Source organism: Leptonychotes weddellii, chromosome 3 (genome assembly GCF_054177405.1).
Source record: "Leptonychotes weddellii isolate Sample4059 chromosome 3, ASM5417740v2, whole genome shotgun sequence".
Taxonomy (NCBI): Eukaryota; Metazoa; Chordata; class Mammalia; order Carnivora; family Phocidae; genus Leptonychotes; species Leptonychotes weddellii.
Window position 1 is genome coordinate 34,656,675 of NC_138371.1, and position 22,496 is coordinate 34,679,170.

Consider the following 22,496-nt stretch of genomic DNA (forward strand, 5'->3'; position numbering starts at 1 on the left):
TGTTTACTGAGCATCTACCACATTCCTGGCATTGTGCCAGGGACTGAGACTATCAAAGGAATAGGACAGTGTTCCTGCCCTCCTGGGTTGTAGAATCAGGTGGCTGAGACAGATATTTAACCGAGCTGTCAAAGGAAATGATCAGTGCTACAATTGAAGTAGAAATGTTCCATCACTGCACACTCCCCGTGTGGCCAGGACTCTTAGTGCAATAGATTGACCAACCCTTGACAACAGTGTCAGGAAGTGCAGGGATAGGTGTTGGGGTGGGGATGGTGGGAGAACTGTTAAGCCCACCTACCATCTTTATCAACTTCTTTTTCCAAGCTACTACCGGTAACAATAATGATGGTAATTTATTATTTGGGCAATTGATCTTTTCTCAGTCTTATATAAAGTATGACTAAAAAGATGTTTAGAAACTTTTAATTTTATTGAATTAAAAAACAGACTTTATTTCTTAGAGCAGTTTTAGGTTCACAGCAAAATTGAGAGGAAGGGGGACACCTGGGTAGCTCAGTCAGTTAGGCGTCTGCCTTCGGCTCAGGTCATGATCCCAGGGTCCTGGGATCGAGCCCCACGTCGGGTTCCTTGCTCAGCGAGGAGCCTGTTTCTCCCTCTGCGTGCTTCTCCGCTCTCCCTGCTTGTGCTCTCTCTCTTTCTCTCTGTCAAATAAATAAATAAAATCTTAAAAAAAAATTGAGAGGAAGGTACCCTTCTATCCCCCACCCCCACACATGCATGGCCTCCCCCGTTATCAACATCCCCCAACAGAGTGGGACATATTACAGTTCATGAACCTGCATTTTCACATCTACACACCATTTCCACCCCAAAGTCCATAGTTTACATTAGGATTTATTCTTGGTGTTGTACATTCTATGGGTTTCGACAAATGTACAAGGACATGTAACCACCATCATAGTATCATGCGGAATAGTTTCACTGCCTTAAAAGCCCTCTGTGCTCTGCCTATTCACCCCTTCCTCCCCTGTTTTATTGAATTTTACATATAACCTAAGCAAGAAGAGTTTTGAAGCTCAAAAGCAGCTCCAACTAGACTGCCTGCCAGAGCCCTCCAAACACATTCTGGAATTACCGCTGACGGTGTTAGCCCCTTTGGTCATCCATGCTTCTATTTGAGAGCTGCTGTATTTAGCACAAATGCCCAAAGTTGATGTCAGGATCTGTGGCATTAAATCCTGCATTTCAAAACCAAGGAGTGGGGTGGATGTGTTCATGGCCAACTTGTTGGTCACCATCCTCCCTCCCTCATCACACACTGACCGCATTCGTCTTTACAGAAAAGTTGGAAGTCCCCAGACAGAACCACCTGTGTACTCCTGTGGGTTGGGGGTTTTCTGTGCTCCAGATGTCTGATTACAATACAAACAGACCTATTTGCTTTTTGGGAAGCAAATGTTTTCTGTGTTCAGCTGAGCTTGTAAAATTTCATTAAGAAGCTAATCATTTGCCCTGATTAAGTAAACACTGGATGTTTGGCATGAATATTTTAACTTGCTATTTCCAAGCTGGCTCAGCCTTCTCGAGGTTACTGATTGTCAGCTGGGACCAATAATTTTTCGGTCACCTGTGCAGTTTTCCATTCTATCATCACAGACTGCCCTCCCCATCCCCATTCAACTGGGGAAGAAAACCAAGGCTCTCCCTGAGCCCCAGCCATGAAGCTGGTCCTCTACTGCTCATTAGAGGACTTTTCTCTCACAGTCTAACCAGTGAATCTCATAGCTGCCGGCTCCTGTGCAGAGCAAGAGACTAAATTCTGCGTCTTTTTCTAATTCAACTTGAGATTGCCACCATTTTCCATCCTTCCACGTTTGCTTTTATAAACATTTTTTGGCTTTAACAAAGATCGGAGTTTTTCTTAGTGACATTAAGTATATGTCTATGAATATGTACTTAATATTAAGCATTTATTTTCAAACCTGGGAAAGAGCAAAAGAGATAAAGATGCACAAAGCTTAAAACAGTTGCTGACAGTGACTCAGACATTATTAATATTGTTGTAGGCATGATGAACTGGAATGGTGGTAGAAAGGTTTTCTCTGGGGAAGAATACATTAGATACCGTTTTCCAAAGTGTGTTTCTCAGAGCCTCAAACAAATCTGGCAAGTGTTTAGAAGGGGAAAAAAGAGGTTTTGTGGCTAAATAAAACTGGGAAGTACTCCTCCTGCAAAATTCCTTGTGTTTTAGTGACTTACAGTGCGCATTGCCATATTAAAGGCTGTGAGAATTTCTGCCATAAGGAAATTTGTTCAACTTTCCTTTTTTTTTTTTTAAATTTATTTATTTGAGAGAGAGAGAGAGAGAGAGAGAGCGAGCATGCAGGGGGAGGGGCAGAGGAAGAGGGAGAGGGTGGGAGAATCTCAAGCAGACCATGCTAAGCCAGAGCCCAACGCTGAGCTCAACATGGGGCTTGATCTCACGACCCCAAGATCACGACCCGAGCCAAAATCAAGAGTTGGATGCCTAACCAGCTACGTCATCCAGGCACCCCCATTTAACTTTCTTGAACAAAGTGTTTTGCAAAGTCATTTGGCTACAAATGCCTACTTTTTTGTTTCCTTAATTTTAATCTATCACATGGAAATGACCTTCAAAACCAGTAGAACACACTTGTACTTTGTTGTAGAATGAGAATCTCTGGAATAGTCTAGGGCAGTGGTTCTTGAACCTGCGTGTGCATCAGAATCCTGGAGGGCTTGTTAAAATACAGGTTGCTGGGTCTTACCCCCAGAGTTTCTGATTTAAGAAGTCCAGGGTGGGCTGAGAATCTGTATTTCTAATAAGTTCCCAGGGGATGCTGCTGCTGCCGCCGGTGGGACCCACACTTTGAGAACAGCTCGTCTGTGGTCAAGCTGGAAGGAAGACAGAAGTTCCAGGGGGTAGCAGTGGTACAGGAGTGCTGCTCGACAACGTGCAGGTTCATGTACTCCTGTGGTCTCTACTGACTGAGCCTGCTGTGTTCCAGGCACCGTGCAAGATGCTGAGGGTGCATGCACGGGTGGTGGACGCAGGCCTGGTCTTTGCCTTCAGGAGCTTACAGGGTAGTGGGAAGGCAGGCAGTAAACAGGCACAGGAAATGAGTCAGTTGGTCCAGATAAATTGGGAAGACCCCTGCGAAGGAGGCCTATAGTGTGCTTTGATACCGAACAAAAGTTGGTCTGGAAAAATCTCTGGGAGGTGGCAGTGACATTGAAGCTGAGAAAGGCCGTGAAAAACTGGGGGGCCCTGAGATGTTGAGGTTAATGATTTAGCCAGGATAAAGACATGTGTGAAGGCCCTGATGGGGTAGGGGAGAGTGGCAAGTTCCCGGAGCCAAAAGAAGGCCGGTGTGGCTGGAGGCCAGTTAGCAAGAGAGAAAGTGCAAGAAAGGGAGGTCGGAGAGGAGACAAGGAAGGGCCAGGTCAGCAGAGCTCAGTGACGGAGTTTGGGTTTCATCCCAAGTGCAGAAGGCTCCGGTGAGCATTTAAAGTTGTGTCGTGTGAAGGCAGGGGTGTGAGGGGGAAGAGCGGATGCTGGGAGAGCAGCAGGAAGACGGTGGCTGGCCTCAGGGTAGAAATGGGGCTGTGGCGTGGCCAGGGTTGCTGTGTACTCATGGGCTCTAGGGGGCGCCACTCACATGGGTTGCTTGTATCTACCGGAGGTGGAGACACCTGGATGGCTTCCTGGTATATTACAGAGGTGGATTATACAGGACTTGATGATGGATCAGATGTGAGGCTTAACGAAGAGAGGGGTGCCGAGAACGACTCCTGGGCTTCTGGCCTGAGCAACAGACAAGAGAGGAGGAAGAGCGCGAAGAGATGGAGGAGGTGCCACTTCATCTCTGAGAGAGGGCCCAGAGCAAAGGGTTACTTTTCAGGAGACTGTGAAATGACCGTGGCCACTGTTATTCTGCAAACACAGTAATTGGCCTTTTGCTGGCACACAAAAGAAATGATGTTGGGGTTTGAGGAGCGTTCTTATTAGAGAGTTGCCCTATATATCACAGATCAATGGCTGCCTGGTTGCCCTGAATTAGAAAACAAATAAGGCCATTTAACACTACACATAATGTTGTCTTTCTCTAATAATTCAGAGAGCACTTCAGAATCTCACAGAGACGTTTAGCGTTGTGTGAAACAAACCACACCACAATTTACTGGTGAAAACAGCCATTTTATTATGCTCATGGATTTTGTGGGTTAGGGATTAAGACAGGGCATAGCAGGATAGCTTGTCTGTGTTCCATGATGTCTGGGCTCCGCTGGAAAGACTCGTCAGCTGGGGGGACTTGACGCATGGGGGCAGGAGTCGTCTGGAGAGGTCTTCACTCCCATGCCTGGCGGGTGATGCTGGCTGTCAGCCTGCGCACCTCCACACGGCCTCTCCGCCGGGCGCGGGCCCTTCTTCATGGGACAGTGCCTACAGGCCAGTTGAACTTCTGACATGGCAGCTTAGGGCTCTAAAGGCAAGTCATTGTTGCAAAGATCTTGAATCTCTAAATTATCCGGGACAGGTAGCTGAGTCCGTGTTCTGCTTAATAGAATGCTAGATCAGAAGGGGATTGCTGTGCTCAGCGTGCTGCCTCAGGGATAATCGGATTCGGGGAAGAAGAGTCTGGTAAAAGGGAAGAGCTAGATGTTTTGCATTAAACCAGATGACAAGGATATTCTTACTTTGGCTGTGAGCCAGTCATGTGGTAAACAAGTTTTTTTCCACTCTCTTCCACTTGCCCAGCCCTGAGAGGTGAAGCCACAAAGCAGAGTTCCTGCTTACTGGATAATAAAAGGATGTTTATAAACTAGGACATAATAAGGACAGGTTTGAGTTATTTAAACATTACATGGACACAGATTTCCCAAGACCTCTACTCTTAGGTCCATTCTGATGGGCTTCATCCATCAGCTAGCAATGCACAGTGCTGCAGGTTTGGACATTATTCTTGATTTGGGTTTTGGGTAGCCTCCGATGATTGTAACACACCGTCTAAGTTAGATGCTGTAGCCCGAAGATAAGATCCTGGATCTAAGGCAGCAGATTTCAAAAAGGAAAGTATAGGCATCCCAGGAAGTGTGCAAGATGATTCAGTGGGGACAGTAGAATACCTACTTTTTTGTTGTTGTTGTTGTTCATCTGACCCTATGCGGGGCTTGAATTCACAACCCTGAGATCCAGACCTGAGTTGAGATCAAGAGTCAGATGCTCAACTGACTGAGCCAGCCAGGCGCCTTGAATACCTACTTCAATCTCTTAAAAAATTTTTAATATATATTTTTGTGTGCATCTTATAGAATATTAAATCTAATAATATAGTAGTGAGTTTATAAAATTTATGAATGACTAGTTAAGTAAGTAATTTTGTTTGTGCTCAAAAAGTTGCTTTTTTCATTGATGGGGTGTTTATCCCTTATAGCTAATAGTATTGAAACTTTCTTATGCATACAAATCACCTGGAGAAACTTTATTTTTCTCTGCCCCGTGCAAGAGAGTTTAGAATTTGGGGAATTGGTTCACACTATCTGAGCTCACAGGAGACTGATTTATAAATCAAAATGCCAAATTTATAATTTTCTGATAGCTTGAAAACCAGACTTATCATTTATACATATTAGGCTTTTTTTTTTTTTTTTTGGACAAAGTAATTTCTCTGAGGATGTGAAATATCAGACAAAAGGTTTGATGAACCTTAAACTAGAAAGAAAATTTGGGATTCCTAAAGGCTATTTGCAAGAAGCCAATGCAGCGTAGTAGTGGGTTATTCTTGGGTTAGAATAGTGGCCTACGGTGTGAGTTCTGGTGGCCAAACTACCTGTGTTCCAGTGGTGACCCAGCCGCCTCCCAGCTGCAGTGTGACCTTGGGCTAAGTAAGGAACCTCTCTGTGCCTCTTTCTCCATCTGTAAAATGTGGACACTCATAGTTTCTACTCACTCTGAAAATGCTTAGATCAGGGTCTGGCACAGGCTAAGAAACCAATCAATGTTGGTGATTCTTCTCTATTCTAAGCATGTTTCTTCCTAAAGACTTTCATTTTTGTGTAGAATCAGCAACTCCTGGAGGAATTGTCTTATCACTTAACATCCTCTTTTCAATATTCCTCAATTTCGTTTGGTGCCTTTGTCATCTCAGTATCTGGATCCCTTATGGTACTGGGATTCTTTTTGTTTCCCAGAACCCATCACGATGCCTCGCTCTGAAACACTGCCCTTAAGAGTTTATGGCTTTATGTGTGCCTTAGAGCAGGTCTTTGGATTGCAGTTCATTTGGTCCAAATTGTATTGCTTTTGGCCAAAGGCATGAGCAGACTTAGAAAGAAAAGTATAGATCCCAGTTGCCAACTCAAAAGCTTCGGAGTCTAGCAGGCGGTTCCTTCTGGTGGGTGAAGAAGGCGCTGGTGGGGGGAGGGGAGAGCGGTGCTGACCTAGAGCATTTGTGCCCCAATAAAGATTCATCCAGATTTAGATTTTAAAAACCTGTGCGGGCCAAGCAAGATCTCTGAGCAGATTTGGGGTCTAATTTTTGAGCTCTGGTATAGATTAAGATAGGGGTAGATAAAAATGTACAAATATGTTTTATTGCCTCTCTACAGTGTGAATTTAAGGGCTAGAACGGTGTCATTTCTCTTTGTGTGAAACCTCTCTCTCCGGGCCCATTGTAAAAATGATGAGAAAGCCCTTCTCATTTCGTAAAATGAGTCAAATCATTTACATAACCAGTATGTTAAGCGCATTATCAAAAATAAGTCCAAGTTTAAATGCTGCTATGTATAAGTAAGGGCTCATAGTTACGGCTGAACGTTTCTCTCACTGGGTAAGTTTGAGGGTGAATGTTTCCTAATGCCAAGCACCTTCTGTCATCAGTAATGCTTCTGCAGGTCGTATTTAATGGTGAGTTACTCCCAGGAAAACTCAAGCATTTGGCTAATCTGTCCATTGTCTTTTAGACACCGAAATGCATTTTCTGAACTTCTCTAGAGTTCAGGGGCTCTTCTTAACCAATCTCTCTTCCTAGCTGCTCACAGGAGCTTGCCCACAGGAAATGAGACGTATCTTGTAACCCACTCGCTGTGGTTGGGGCTCACTCCGCCTTTCCGTCACCCCAGTAATTACAAGTGACTGTGGCAGCAATTAGAATTTGTTCACCAAAGATGAAAGGCTTGTCTGGTCAGCTCTTCTGGCAAGTGTCACCTCCCACAATGTTGAGCGTATCTTGATTTTGTTCATCTGATCCTATGCATCTCTCGTTACAGGACCTGCTAGCAAGGATGTTTATGTGGCCCTTGGGCATATTTTCTCTCCTCCTGTTTGGCTAGTGCCATCTTGATTACCCTGGAATTTAGTTGAGAATGGGTCGGACACCTTAACCTCCCCCACCTCTGTCCCCGGCCTGTCTTCTCTCCCTCCTTCCATCAGCCAGCCAGAACAGGCATGTTGGAGAAAGAGTGAAAACATGGATTAAATGATACCAGGCAATGTTTGTTGATTGCTCACCATACAGTAGGAACTGTGCTAAGGGCTTTATGAGCAGCATTTCGTTCCATCTCGCATATCCCCAGGAGGTAGGTTCTATTCTTGTTCCCACTTTACAGACAAAGAAATGGAGGCTCAGAGGAGGGTCCAGTGACCTGCCGGAGGTCATATAGCTCTAAGTGGCAGGGTCAGTCCTTGAACAGGGTCCTTCTGCCTCCAGAACCCACCAGGTTACACTGGGCCATCCTCAGAGGTGGCTAAAATCCAAGGCAGAGTCAACTAAGTCTAAACAGAGCCTGGAGACCAAGAGGAAGGGACTACTATTTGGGAAAGATATTGCTTGGAAAGCATTGCTAGGAGGGCCTGGGGAAGGTTGAGGGCTAAAAAGTAAGCCATCTTAGGTGGGGGAGAAAATCGGGAGGAAGCAGACCTACTGAGCAGAGTCGGTCCAGGGAAGCCAGCGCTCTGTGGCAGGGGTGTGGGTGAGAGACATAGCGGTAGGGGAGGGCTGCAGGGAGGGGAGCAGTGGGAGGTGCGGGAATCCTGTCGCAGGATGACCTTGTCCTCGCATAGAAAATGGACCGTGTGTGTGTGTGTGTGTGTGTGTGTGTGTGTAGGTGGAGGAGGATGGGCTTCATCACAGCACATGCTCAGCGTGGAGGCAAAGCCTGCCCTTCTTCCACTTAGAGACAGTGCTGTGGGGAGGGGCTCTCCTGAGGGCTGCTCTTCAGCTGGGGGAAGTGCATGACCCGCCTGACCCAACAGTGTGGCCCAAGAGAACAGAGGAAAAAGGCTTACTGTGTCAGGCGCTTCTGGGAACCCCAGGAACACACAGCTGTGCTTCCCTCCCTTCCACTTCAGCCCCATCTTCCCCGCCCTCTTGACCTTGTGCTGCCAGAGAGGGTCCTGCTACCCAGACACAGCTGGGAGTGTCTGAGGCCAGACCTCCAGGGACCTGAGGAATGCACAAAGCCCCCCACTCAAGCCAGTTGGAAATAAAGTCGTTTCTCTAGGAACACTGGTCCTAGCTGAGTGACATGGCTGGTCTGGGCTGTGGGTCTCCCAGCACACCTCATCCTCTGGAAATTCATCCTTCTGGGGAATTCTTGAAGAATGCAAAAGAGTTAGGTACCCTCTGTGACCCTGCCTCCTTTTCTGGTCCTTTATAAAGCTCTTTGGTGGAACCACTCCCCACACTATACTCTGGTCCACCCTCTCCTTACAAGAAATCGTGTTAGTGTTCTCTATCCCCAGCACCCTTCCCCAGCACTGGGCCTGCACTGGCCTGTTAACGAAGCTACCCACCCACGCCTTCTACTTTCTGTGACTCTGTTCCAACATCCAGACTTCCCATGCCTGGAACCAAGCCAGCAGTTTGATTTTAATAGGAGCCTCTAATCATTTCATATGCGGGTTTGGGCTAGCCAGAGACAAGGAAATAAATGTTCCACATTAAAAAAAAAAAAATCAGTGTTTTTTTGCCCTACTTCCACAAGTCACTAGGTTCCCAGGAACTGGTATTTGTGGCCTGGCCATGGACATTAATGTCAATGTAGGTGAGGTCTCACAGAAACCAGAACTCTGCAACAGGCAGCCCTCGTTAAGAGGGGGCACAGGTGAGCTGAACTGATAAGGAACGTTAGCTAAGCCTCGTAGCTGCTTGTTACCAGCTTCTTAGCAAGCCTTCCTACCTACTGGGTAAGTAAGATGCAAGACCAAGGCCTCAGTTGAGGGCAACAGAATTGATAGGAAGTCTGAAGGGCTGAAGGCTCTGGGATGGTCAAACAGCTCAAAAAAATTTTTTTTGTTATTGAAGTATAATTGACAAACCGTGTTGTATTAGCTTCAGGTGCACAACATAGTGGCTCAACAGTTCTATACATTACACAGTGCTCACAATGGTAAGTGTAGTCGCCATCTGTCCCCATATTACGTTATTACAATATTATTGACTATATTCCCTGTGCTGTACTTTTCATCACAAACAGCTTTGAAACAAGGCCAAGCCCTACCTGTAATAGACTGAGGGAGTGGCTATCTTCAGTCAAGGTTAGAGGTGGACAAGAGCCACACACAACCATGACACCCACCCACCCAGACTCTTTGGCATCTCTAACCCCTTATAGACAACCACGTCTCTGTCTCACCACAGAAACCTTCAGGCCATCTTCATACAGACCCTTTTCTTATTGGGGTATAGGTTTTGATAAAGAATTAAGATAAATCAAGACATGACTCCTTTTTATTCCTTCAAGACACATATATTGAGCACCTACTGTATGCCAGATGTCATGCTAGGTTGATACAGAGATGAGTAAGACTATCTCTGCCCTGAGCCACAACCTGGTTAGTGGGAGGGAGGGGGAAAACAAGGGTAGACAATGAGATGTGATGATGCCATGACAGAGACTGTAGAGTGGAGGAGGGGTGTGGGGTAGAGAATCAGACAAGGTTTTGGAGGAATGGACACTTGAGCTGACACTTGAGTGAAGTGACACTCTTCCCGGTGACTCCCAAACCCTAAATCAGTGGCTCCCTGTTTTGTGACTTTAAAATAAAATGTTCTTAATTACACTTGAATTTTAAAAAATTAATTCATTAATTAAAAAAAATCCTTATGTCAAATGACCCTGCTTCTTCTTAAGAGGGAACTGTTTTGTGTTGAGTGTCTCAAAGCATCATGCTTCCACATTTCCATCTGTCTGAAACTTGCCTTTTGGCCATGGGGTCACCACAGTCAGCAGTCTTGGCTTTGCTGAGGAACAGGTAGAAGAAGCTCATCAGGTTCATAGCAGCAAGAGATACAGATTCTTAGATGTAAAATGGTGCGTAAGAAGTAGGCCAGGGGTCATAGAACTCTGTGTTTTCTTCAGTGGTATTCAGGGAGTGGAAGCCTAAACATCTCGTCACATTTAGGATGGGAAGAGAACATGTCAGAACAGTAATGCTTAAAACCCAAGCATATCTTCTTAAGGGTGAGTTGGGGAGTGATCTAAGATTAGCATTGATTTAAGGATTATAGGGAGGAAGATATCACATACCAGAACATACTGTGGGCTAAGCCAGTTAGCCAGGTGGATCACTAATGGTGATGGGATCCTCTGGGGGATTTCAAGGCTGAGCATGAAGCACATCAATGATCATGGGACTAGTAGACAGGAGGTGGGTGATGGAGGAGTAGTCTCTCCAAGTCATGAGATCATGGCAATGTGTGAGCTGCTAACTTTCCCTATCTGTAGGAAATAGAAGACTGATGTGCTAGTGAGATACGCCTGGGTCTATTCCATCTTGAGGTCAAATTGCCCAGAGAGGGACACAAAGACCTCAAGTCTAGAGTATCCAAGAAGTAATGCCCCAGGACCTCATCTGATTGAACTCCATGTCTTTTATATTCTAGTCATTATTTTATAATTCAGTGGGAAAAATTATCAGTTTGTCACAGTTTAATGTTTAGACCACGTTCAGAAATACATATGGTACGCAAAGCAAGAAACATTTAAATTAGAAATCACTTCCTCCCATGAATACGTAAGTTCAATAGAGAAAAGATCATAACTACAAGCAAGCAAACCACCCAAATGTATATTAGTGTTTAATCCATCAATGGAACAGGATGGTTTCATCCATCCCTGTGTCTTCTCAGGTGTTCAGTACATGGGTATTTGAGGTCTTCTAAGAGAAGACCCCATTCTTTTCTTCTCTATGCTGCTAGAAGCCAGATTGTTGAGTGAGGATCCTAAGGAGGTCTTACCCACATGAAAAAGTATTAGTTAGCCAAGAAATACAATGATTTAAAGTTGGTTTGGGGAAAAATATCCCCTACAGCCCAGGTTTATGAAGGCCAAGTGCATCCCCAGTCACCATTTTCTCTGGTGGTTGTTCTCAAGTGGTGTAGGTTTATTTGGGATTGCCTGGAGGTGGAGAGGTACATCTCCCATATCCCTTGTTTTCAAGAAGCACTGTTACATAATCTCCAAGTTCTGGGACCACTATTATCAGTCCGTAATTAAGGGGCTTAAGAAGCCTGCCATTTTGCAGTCTACCCTCACTAAGCAGAATGTTCTGTATGGAATCTTTACAGTGTGTTTGGCTTTCTATCCCATTGTCTCAATTTGGAAAGAGCAAGGGCATAGATAAATGCTTCCTTGCTTATTGATATGGAAGGTGGCCCCCGGGTTATCTTCCTGAGGACCTCTAACAGAGTCTATGGTTGATTTCTAATAAGTTAAGGATGGGAACTTGTGTCTTAGGTGGCAAAACTTTCTTATGAAGTGTCAGAAAGGTTTGGTGAGGGTGTTTTAGCTTGGGGGTACCTGGTTCAAAGGTTTTCAGCTTCGGGGGAGGAAAGAAAGGGCATGGCATCTAAACCCCCAGGGCAGCTCGCATCTGCCAGGTTGCAACCAGATCTGATTCTGCTGAGCTACCAAGAATGCGTGAGGAAGGAGGTCTTCAGGGCAGCAGGGCTATGTTCTGAGCAAGGATTTAGAGCTGCTGAGGTGTGGATGTTTTAGGTGGTTGTATGAGAGGGAAAGACTCCACTGTGAGTTCTCTGAGGTAAAGGATGAATCCTGCAAGGCCCAGCTCAGGAGTCTGGGAGAGGCTTTGGTTACCTTTGGTTGGGGTTGGACAGGATTCAGTGGCCAAGCCTTTGCTTCAGGCAGGAGAGGAGGCAGGCAGAGCCCTGCTATTGGCCAGTGTTGAGTAGGTAATCTCAGCCCTTCTACTGGTAAACAAATATCATTTCTTAATAAAAATTGTTTCTCCAGAAATGGTTCTGAATCTCCTTTATTTCGTCTAAGTCCCAAGAGGAACTGAAGTAATCAGGATAAGCTTCAAAGATGTCAGTAATAATAATGATGGTAATAGGATGGCTAATATTTATCAGATATGTACTTTGTGCCTTCAAGAGAGGTGATCCTATTTTCATTTTACAGAAAAGCTGAGTCTCAAAGGTTGCTTTATTTGCCCAAGGTCACACAGCTCATAAGTGGTAGAGGAGGGGTTTGAACTTAGGTCCTTCTTGACTCCAGAGTCTATGCTCTTTTGGCCACACAAAGATGCCTCTGATGAAAGTGTGTGTGTGTGTGTGTGTGTGTGTGTGTGTATCCCTATCCTGCAGGACACTTGACAGAAACAATCATAGTAGGACCAAAGGCCTCCAAAGGCTGTGGGGAGGGTGGAAAGAGATTTTTCCTTGGAGAGGAATAATGTTACTGGTTAGTGAGGCTTTGTATGGTATTGTGAGGGAATACAGAACACTCTGGGCAAGTCGTTTAACTCTCAGAATGAACCTTGATTCCTGTCCTATAGAATGGGGATAACAATACCTACTTGATTAATGTCCTTGGGTTTTCTTAAGAATTAGATGATGTGTAGGACAGCACTCTGGCAACTCTGTGGAGCATTATGCAAATTACAGTCGTCCCATGTTTAGTCACAGACATAATGTTTTGTCATTTGCAAAGAAATACATTTGCATATTAAAACCTACTACAAGATAATGAAGGCTTTGGACAGTAAGTAATGTCCAGTGCTTTAAATTTATGTGTAATTAGTTAAAACTAGCTCTTGTTAGGCAGACTTTTTTTTTTAAATAGGAAAGCCTTTTCTTATCTACAAAAGGAATTGTGTTTTCTTGTTTGTGAACTGCATTATGTACAAGTCTTGAAATACAAAGAAGCAAGAAAGTGAAGAACACCCATCAAATTATTCACCCGGAGGTAATCATTGTAGCCATCTTGGTACACTGAGCCTGATACGTCCAGATAACTGCGTTGGTGATTTTTCTTATCAGTATTACATATAAACTCTGTTTCTAAAATATCCACCTGGAGGCTGAAAAAAAAACTTGTAATCATTTCAGTTAGGATGATTTTCTATGACTGCAGAAACTGTTTTTATAAGCTTTTGCTTTTAATTCCCCTTCCCCCACCCAAATGTGTTTGAGACACACAGAGAGAGAGAAACAGACCCAATCACTAAGTTATTGTTGTAGCCAGAGTAGACCCCTTTGAGCATTGTCTCCTTTCACACCTCATTCATTCTTTCTCTCTGACATTTTCTAACACTTGTGTTGTGTGTGTGTCTGCTCTTTGCTGACTGGTGTGATTAATCTAATATTAGTCTACTATAGTAAAGAGCCCATCACCCAAAATCAAGAGAGTGGGATTCTTTGAGGCTAGGACTGAGCATGGTGCCTGGTGCATAGAAAGCCCTAGTAAATATTTTGTCATTTGTATGAATGAAGGGTTTTACCACTGCCATAAGCAGCCGTGTGACCTTGGGCTAATCCATTAAACTCTCTGGATGTCCCTAATGCTTTCCAGTTCTAATATTTTGTAATTTTAGGCTTCCGCTTGTGAGATTTTTGGTTCTGACACTGTGGGGTCATTACCTGATGACAGGTTTTCACCCTTGCTAGCCCCATATAGGTGTGAAAAGCTAGCAGTTGCTTTCTCTTCCCTCTTCATCAATAGGAGATAATTTTCCAATTATTCTTGTAGTTATCTGCCTTTTATCTTAGGCACCTATGTTTTGTTGAATAAGTTGGTTAATGAAGTAATTAGAAGAGACAGTGAGCCTAAGGTAGGGGCCCTAACTGAAACTAGATGTCTCACCTCATTACTTAGCTCATTGGAACCAAGAGCAATTCTAATCTATGAGTTTCCTTAAATACCCTTAGCAGTAAAACATTCCCACATGTATAAGAAATATGGTTTCTTCATAAAAAAGCTATTTAACAAATGCATTAAATTGAAAGACACTGCTTCTTAATATGCTTGGGATGCCACACAGAACAGCTGTGAACTTTATTAGCATTCAGAATGCAAGGGGAGGTGCTGCTCTGAAGACCTGCTTTGGTTTTCATCAGACACTCCTCATAATGTCTTCGCAGTGGCTCGACGTCTATTACTGTTTCACTGGCAACAAAGTACGAGCATCTTGGCTTGTTTTCCATTCTGTAGGACTAGAGGACGAGAATCCTTTTCCATGTTCTGTTTCTCCTCTCAAGATGTGTTCCCGGCCAAATGGTATCAAATAGTTGGCACTCTATCAACTTTCCCAGGCAAAAGTCGATCTAAAAGGGCTTCTGTCATTTGGGAATCTCTGGGTACTATGGTGAGATCCCCACAGTCCCCGGGTGATCTACTGCTAACATGCTGCAGTGTGCCCACAGGTTAGGCATAGATCATCAACCTTCCCACTTGTACTTGATTTCCTGGACTTATTTTCTACATCCTCACTCAATACACATTTGTCAAAGGTTTTGTTTAGGAAATAGAAGTGTTCCAAGGGATTTTGAAGAGAACTCTTGCTTGTGCCTATTTTTAAAGCATATATACTTAATCCAACACCCTATACTTCTGCAAGGACTTCACTTTTATGTCTATACACGAGCAAGACATGAGTTGCCTCAAAAATTAGCATATTATTGGTTGATTAGATTCTGCTGTTTTCTCCTTTAACTGAATTTACCCTGTTGAGTAGGTGTATTTTTTTTAATCCATAAATATGCCCTTCTTTATGTTTCCCAAGCAACAGAATTTTTTAAAGTTTTATTTATTTAAGCAATCTCCACACGCAGCATGGGGCTTGAACTCAAAACCCCAGGATCAAGAGTCGCATGCTCTACTGACTGAGCCAGAAAGGTGCCCCACCACAGAATGTTTTGTTTGCCTGCTTATGTGTTTTCTGCTTTATTGAGGTATAATTGACATGTAATATACTAGACATACTTAAAGTGTACCATTTACAAAGTTTTAACATATTTACACCCATGAAACAATTACCACAATTGAGATAATGAATATACCATCACCACCAGAAGCTTCCTTGTGCCCCCTTATAATCCTTAGCCCCCACCCCTTTCAATCTCTCCTCTAGCCTCCTTGGGCAACAACCGATCTGCTTTCAGTTGCTGTACATTAGCTTGCATTTCCTAGAATTTTTTTTTAAAGACTTTATTTATTTATTTGAGAGAGAGAATGAGAGAGAGAGAGAGCACATGAGAGGGGGAAGGTCAGAGGGAGAAGCAGACTCCCTGCTGAGCAGGGAGCCTGATGTGGGACTCGATCCTGGGACTCCAGGATCATGACCTGAGCCGAAGGCAGTCACTTAACCAACTGAGCCACCCAGGCACCCCATTTCCTAGAATTTTTTATAATGAATTAATACTGTATGTATTCATTTTTTGCTAGCTTCTTTCACTCAGCGTAATTATTTTGATTCGTCTACGTTGTGACATAACAGCAATATTCTTTTTAATTGCTGAGTAGTGTTCCATTATATGGGCATACCATAGTTTATTCATTTATCTGTTGATGGAAATTTGGATTGTTTCCCGTTTTTGGCTATCACACATAAAACTGTTGTGAACATTTATGTGCAAATCTTTGTATGGGCATATGCTTTCATTTCTCTAGGGTAAATTCCTAAGAATCTGGATCACTTTTTCACTAGTGAATTGCCTTTTTACTGTTTTTGAAAATCCCGTATGTTGTCCATATATGTGTTTTTACACCGATACCCGATTGTCTTGATTACTGTAGCTTTATGATAAATCTTAAAATCAGGTAATGTTAATTCTCCAACTTTATTCTTCTTGCCTGCTTGTACTTTTGCTTATGAGAATTTTGTCCTTAGGTCTACAGTACTAGGTCAAGAGTGTTAATTGTAATGAAAAACACCTTTCCTTTTGTTTACCAAGGCTTGTAACTATTCAGAGAGTTAACAAGAGCATGAACAATGGAATCAGTTCTGGTTCTGAATCCCCGTTCTACCATTACTCACTGTGTGACTCTGGTCAAGTTACTTACCATCTCAAAATCTCAGGTTCCTCTCCTGTCAAATGGGGACAATAATATGTACCTTACAGCGGTGTTTTAAGGATCAAATTAGAAAGCATAATCTCTATAAAATTTTTATTTAATATGCATTATTTTAGTTTAAAAGATTAGTATAATAAAAATATCCAATATTTCGTTACCTAAGGCAGATGCAATCCAAACATCTTTGGCATTCTCCTTTCTCTTAATTTAGCTTCATTTTAAATGATTTTTGAGTGATTCTTGTTTAGTTTTAAGAATTAGATGTGGTTTTGAGGTTTAGACTTACAATTTGAGCATGTTTAGATATAGCAAAATGTACCAGTGTTTCTCATACATCCATGTTACATTCAAATGGATGGGTTAAAATACCAACAGAGTGATGATTGAATAAAGTTGTTTGATGCTGGATGTATATAGGGGCAGAGATTTGCTGTCACCTTTGAGGCATAGAAAATTCCAGCTAAGGTATATCCAGCTCCATAGGATAGTGCGTGCATGGAAGATGAATATAAATCTAAATTTTTCTCTTAACGGTAACTTGGGGTAGACATTGATCCAGCTCTGCTGTGTCTAGGTGAAGGCATAACTTGAGTTTTCATTGAAAGTTGAATTAAACAATATATTAAAAACTCTACACATCATAAGAAAAAGATTAAAACTGAATAGAAGTGGGTTAAAGTATATGTACAGGCGATTCATAGTTGAAGAAGCCAAAACTTTTATTTTATTTATTTTTATTATTATTTTATTAACATTAAATGTATTATTTGTTTCAGGGGTACAGGTCTGTGATTCATCAGTCTTACACAATTCACAGCGCTCACCATAGTACATACCCTCCCCAATGTCAAGCCAAAACTTTTACTAAACATATGAAAAGAGCCTTAATTTCACTTGTATGTAGTGAAATGCGAATCAGAGCAACAATGAAATATTGTGTCAGGCAATCGTATTGGGAAAAAGTAATAAGGTTGATAGCATCAAATATAGGGAGGAATGTTGGGGAAAGGAACACATTTATGACTAGGGAGTATAAATTGTAAAACTATTTTTGAAAGCTATTTGAAAATACCTAATAAAGTTGAGTATGTATATACACTGAGATCTCGCATTGCCTTTTCTTGGTACCTGCCCCAGAGAAATTTTCATCCATATGCACAGAGAAACATGTACAAATATATGCATTGCAACACGATTTGTAATAGTGAAGAATTGAAAACAGTCTAACCTCTCTCCTCTCTCCCTCTCTTTTTCTCTCTCTGTCTCTCTGCCTCTCTCTCTCTCTGTTTCTCTCTCTCTCTCTCTCTCACACACACACACCTCAGTTATTTTCTAAACCATTGCAAGTCACAGTACTTAATGGCACTTCACCCCTAACGCTATTTTTTAAAACAGAATTCTGAAGCGGATATAGAAATGTCAACTTACTTGATTTTGCCAGTGGGAACACACAGACCTGTTATTTTCTGTACCTCTCTGTATCCATGAGATGTTAAAACTTGAAAGTAAACATGAAAAATTTAAAAAGAACGATGACATTTGTTTCTCTGCTTTCTTTTCCTCTTTACAAATTTCTTGTAATTTCTCACCTGAAGACCAAGCATCTTTCCCATTGTGTGTCGTTTGATTTAAATCTCTCACATGTCTTCGGCTCTTTTCTTCACGTGATTTGAAATATCTCCACGGTAACTATTTTGTGTACAGAGTTGTTTTAGACATCTCCTGGCTTCTAGTGATCTCTGTTCACTATTGTATTAAGCTTGTTGCACCTAACAAGCTTGCTTCTTTGCTGTTTGTGGGAGTTTGGATTGACGATCGGAACTTCACTTCTGTATTTCATGATGGCAAGGCTTTGCAGGGCTTGTTTTCTTAACATTGCTTCATCTGCCTGTCTTGGTATGTAAGATATTTATATGTAGGGAGGGATATTTGTAGAACTGTATGATAGATACTTACAGTGAAGATTAGGTCATGCACTTCTAGCTGAGAATTTCCAAAGCATATAATAAACAATTCTTAATCTTCAGAACAGAGGCTTGGGGTGCCCCCTACACAGTATTTTTGTCTGCCAGAATGGCCTCTCTGCCCATGTCAAGCTCACTTTATGTGTACATACTTCAAGTTCCCTATTTTCTTTCATCTGCCTCTTTGGTAAACAGACAGAAACTTCCTCTGCCTGATCTCTCTCTGACATACTGCAAATTTAGCTCAGACACCAGCTGGCTGTGTGTGTCTCTGGCTATTCATAGAGAGGAAGGGTTTACCTTCCTTCCTTCTGGAGAAACCTGTGACTTTTCATGGGTCCAAATCTATTTTCAAAGGGCTGTTTGGAATCGAGCTACTATAATGGGAAAAGGTCTTTTTTGTGATACTTGAATAATCTTTTAAAAAATACACTGATGAGTCATGTGTGTTTCTCATGTGTGTTGACCATACTGTGCTTGCTTTTGAATGATTTTCTCCTCTTGCATTCATGGGTGTTGTAAAGACCGCCATGATCATCTATCCGCTGTTGGTCATCACGGAGCACCCATGGGAGCAGCAAGTAGCTGTGAACACAGAAGAGCAGAACGCTTAGTTAGCTCAGCCACTGTGTCTGTCTGAATGCCACTCTGGTCCTGGCCTGGTCCTCGATTCTAATTTTGATCCAGAAACAATCCCTAAGTCAGCCTGTAAGATATAGGCTGACCTGGAAGTCTGCCCCTGGGTTTCCGAAGCTTCCAGATAAGCTGGAGCCAGTAGGGTTTCTAGGGAGTCCTGGACAAGATGTACTTATTTCCCAATTCAGAAGCGATTTTTTCTTGTCGGTTTAGATTTCCTGCCTAGGGCAGTTTGGAATTGGGTGAGTTTCAGGGCAGTATTCGAGAAGACATTTGTCTCATCACTTTTGGTAATTTTCATAAATAATTTAACATCACAGATATCACTAATTGCCACTTCCCTGTTACTATTTTTATTCAGATGCCCTAGATTTGGAAACTGGTAACTGGACCGTAAGTTTCTTTAGGGTGAGGACGGGATGTTTTTAATTTTGTATTCCTAACATCCGCCACAATGCCTAGGGTATAATAACTTCTCAATAAAGGTCTATGTCTAGAACATATGGTAGAATAAATGGTTCTAAAACGTATCCCAAGGTCACTGTCCTTATTTTTTCTTCTCCTGTCCTTCTTGTTTTCATCTCTCTTAGACCAAAGTCTTAGATGATTGCCAGCATCATGTGTTTGTACTGCTTTCTGAAACTCTTCCTACACACTCCTTCCTCAAATTTTGTTCATTTAAAAAGAAATAATCTTTTTTTCTTCTTGAGCTTTGTCTTTCGTATCTTAAATTATTTTAAACATTATTCATAGCTCTGATTCTTCTGTTATCTCAAGTTCTTTCTGGTTGTTATGGCTGCTGATTCTTGCTTCTAGTTAATTGCTTCCACATGGGTCTTGCAGCTTAGGCTTGTGAGCTCATCTTCAGTGGTGGTTTAATTGTGGGTGTCCTGAGTAGCTTGTATTGAAGACACATCTCTTTAGACAGGTTTTGTTTCTTCTTCTTGACACCCTATGGATGTCCTTGGCCTAGAACCAATTTTATGCCTATTTTTCAGCTTGAAAGTTCCTGGACTGTGCAGGTATTGTGAATTCAAAACTCCAAACCACATGAGGACAGATTCTGGGAATGCAAATGCTCAGTGGAGACACTTTTATTCTCCCATCAGGAATCTAGGCCAAGTCATTGCCTTTCCATCTACCTGTGAGAGTGTTTGGCTTTTTTTCAATATCAATTCATTTCAAGAATCTTTCTTCAAGACCACTTCAAGGATTTTTCTCTATGTGAGGGTGTCAGGTCTAGTTCTTCACCTCATCTCCCATCCCCAAGTGCTGGGCAAATCATACAATCTCTCCAAATGCGCAGATTCCCTAGCTTTTCAATCTAAAAAAAATCACTATCTTTCAAATGATGATAATAAGCCTTAACAACAAGGTTCTGAGAGATGTGTCTCTCCTTGTAGGGATGTTACGAGATTTGAGTAGTAGAATAGATAAAAGGCAGTTTGAAAAAAAAAAATTAAAGCACTCTATAATTAGGTTTTGTTTCTTCTTCTAGAAACCCTAGGGGTATCATTGGCCTAGAACACATTTTTACTAGTATTATTACTAGTATACTCTTTTCCTCAGACTCATTTCCTTTCTTCTACCATTACATCTCCTTGTCCATTTGTCTAGCTTGTGGCCAAGGAGAGTGGCCTTATCCTTAGGCAGAGGATGAGCTGCAACCTCCCAGCTGATTTGACCTGATTGAGGATGGTGATTACTGTGGCTCTGTTATTCTCCATGCATGACTCTGTATATCACTCAGGTTCCTTGCTAGAGCGCTGGTGTTGGTAACCCTTGGTCAGTAGTTATTGTTTAGTTAAGTGCTTTGCTTTTTTAGTTGAGGCCTTAGCAGCACATGAAATTGCTTATATAGTTGTGATACTTTGGAGAACCAAAGAACTGCTGCCTGAATACAGATCTTCTCTGTAGTTACATGTGTGTGGCATGCCACTGAATGAGGGTATCAGTTGGTATAGTTGTTCTGGAAGCTACAGGAAACCTTTAAATGCATGTCAACAGGAACACTGGTAGTACCAATCAAGAATTTTTACTTTGTGATCTCACATAACACACCCCTTTTATGTTATAAAAACTTCAGTTTGAACAAGCCATGTCATAAAAGGGGCCACAGAATTAGCAAAGTCAGTCTTATAATAATAGGCCAACCAGTTTTAGATATTGGGGTTTTCTTGGCTTTTTATTTGAGGGCCAAGCTCTCAGACAGAGCATTGACTTTGCTTCAGGTCAAATTAAGTCATAATTTGGGCTGGTTAGTCCTTGTTTAAATCACTTAGGTAAGGTTTAATTTGTTGAACCAAACCCTGGAACCAGTTCAATTGACAGAAGAACATATAATTATGTAACTTTTGTCATAAGACTCAAGAGAAGTGTTTCATAGATATGGTGGGGATTCAAAGAGAATATGAGGCTAAGATAAAAAGTGCTTGTAGAGATGGCAATAGAAGAAATAGAAAGAGAAAACATTTGTGAAAGTCTAGTGTCAGTTCTTTGTATAGTTCTCTGTGCCAATTAATACACTTGAAATATTTTTCAAATTTTCAAATACTGAATCTCTATTTTCATGGAAAGTGTGACATAACTATAAGACGGTGAACGATGGTTGTATATCTTTCAGAATTTTCTGTGGCATACCTTTACTTTATATGGTATAGTTACATGACTGCCCTATTTCCACTTATCTGTAATAATTGCCTGCAACATACATAGATGACATAAATTCCCAGCTAATTCAGACTTCTTTTTTTTATCCACTTAAAAGTTAGTCCAACCTTTCATGAAACCTATTTACCAGACCTCCTAACAAATAGACTGGTTTGAAGATCAGTTCTTGTCATATCTCCTGTCTGCCATCTGTTTTAGATATTAATGAGTCACAAAATGCCTAAAAGCAGTAGTCTGAAGGAGACTGACAAAGAGCAGAGGGCCTGAACTGTCAGAAAACAGAATTGTGTCCTTGGGCAAATCCGAGGGTGGTTGGGTAGGTTGTATAATCAAGTGATAACAGGAACAATGATTAAAATCAACAGCAGCTTCACAAATCTTGAAACTAAAATGCATGCTAGTTTTAGGAGAAACCTCAAAGACATAGCATACAAACTTTGGCTACCGTTGTGGAACAGTCAGGGAAGTTTATAGAAGAAGCAATGCGCATAGACCAGTTCAGTTTGGCTGATTTATGCCGAGCATCTAGTTTGCTGCTCCTGTGGGCTCTGATAGAGAGGAGTAAGACCAGTTCTTTACCCTGTGGAGTTCTTAGTCTTGGGGGCAAGATATCACACAACTATCTATGCTCATGACAAAACAGCTTTGCCTGGAGCACTTGGTGTGGCAGGGGCCAAGCTTCATGCCTGCCTAGGGCTTTATTTACCGACATTATCTTGAATTCTCTCATCAGATATTCCAGTTTACAGATGGCGAAGCAGTAATTTCCCCCCCCTGCATTTTATCGTGTTAACAACACAATATATTAAATGCTTTGCCAAGGACTTAGACTGAAGACCGATAGGCAAAAGTCCAATCTTGGCTCTGCTATATACCTATGGGGTCTGGAGGAAATTTCTTAATTTATCTGAGCCACAGTTTTCT

At 42.2% G+C, this 22,496-nt stretch overlaps 1 protein-coding gene and 1 long non-coding RNA gene across 8 annotated transcripts in view; one reads left to right on the forward strand and one right to left on the reverse strand.

The window, feature by feature from the left end:
* The window catches only part of ANKRD44 (ankyrin repeat domain 44), a 279,526-nt gene that overhangs the window by 107,225 nt on the left and 149,805 nt on the right, over positions 1-22,496 (forward strand). The window lies entirely within an intron of this gene.
* Positions 413-18,284, reverse strand: LOC145720492 (uncharacterized). Its single transcript, XR_014143428.1, has 2 exons — positions 17,731-18,284; positions 413-665 (listed from the first exon to the last, which is right to left on the reverse strand). It is a non-coding gene; the product is annotated as an uncharacterized LOC145720492 (long non-coding RNA).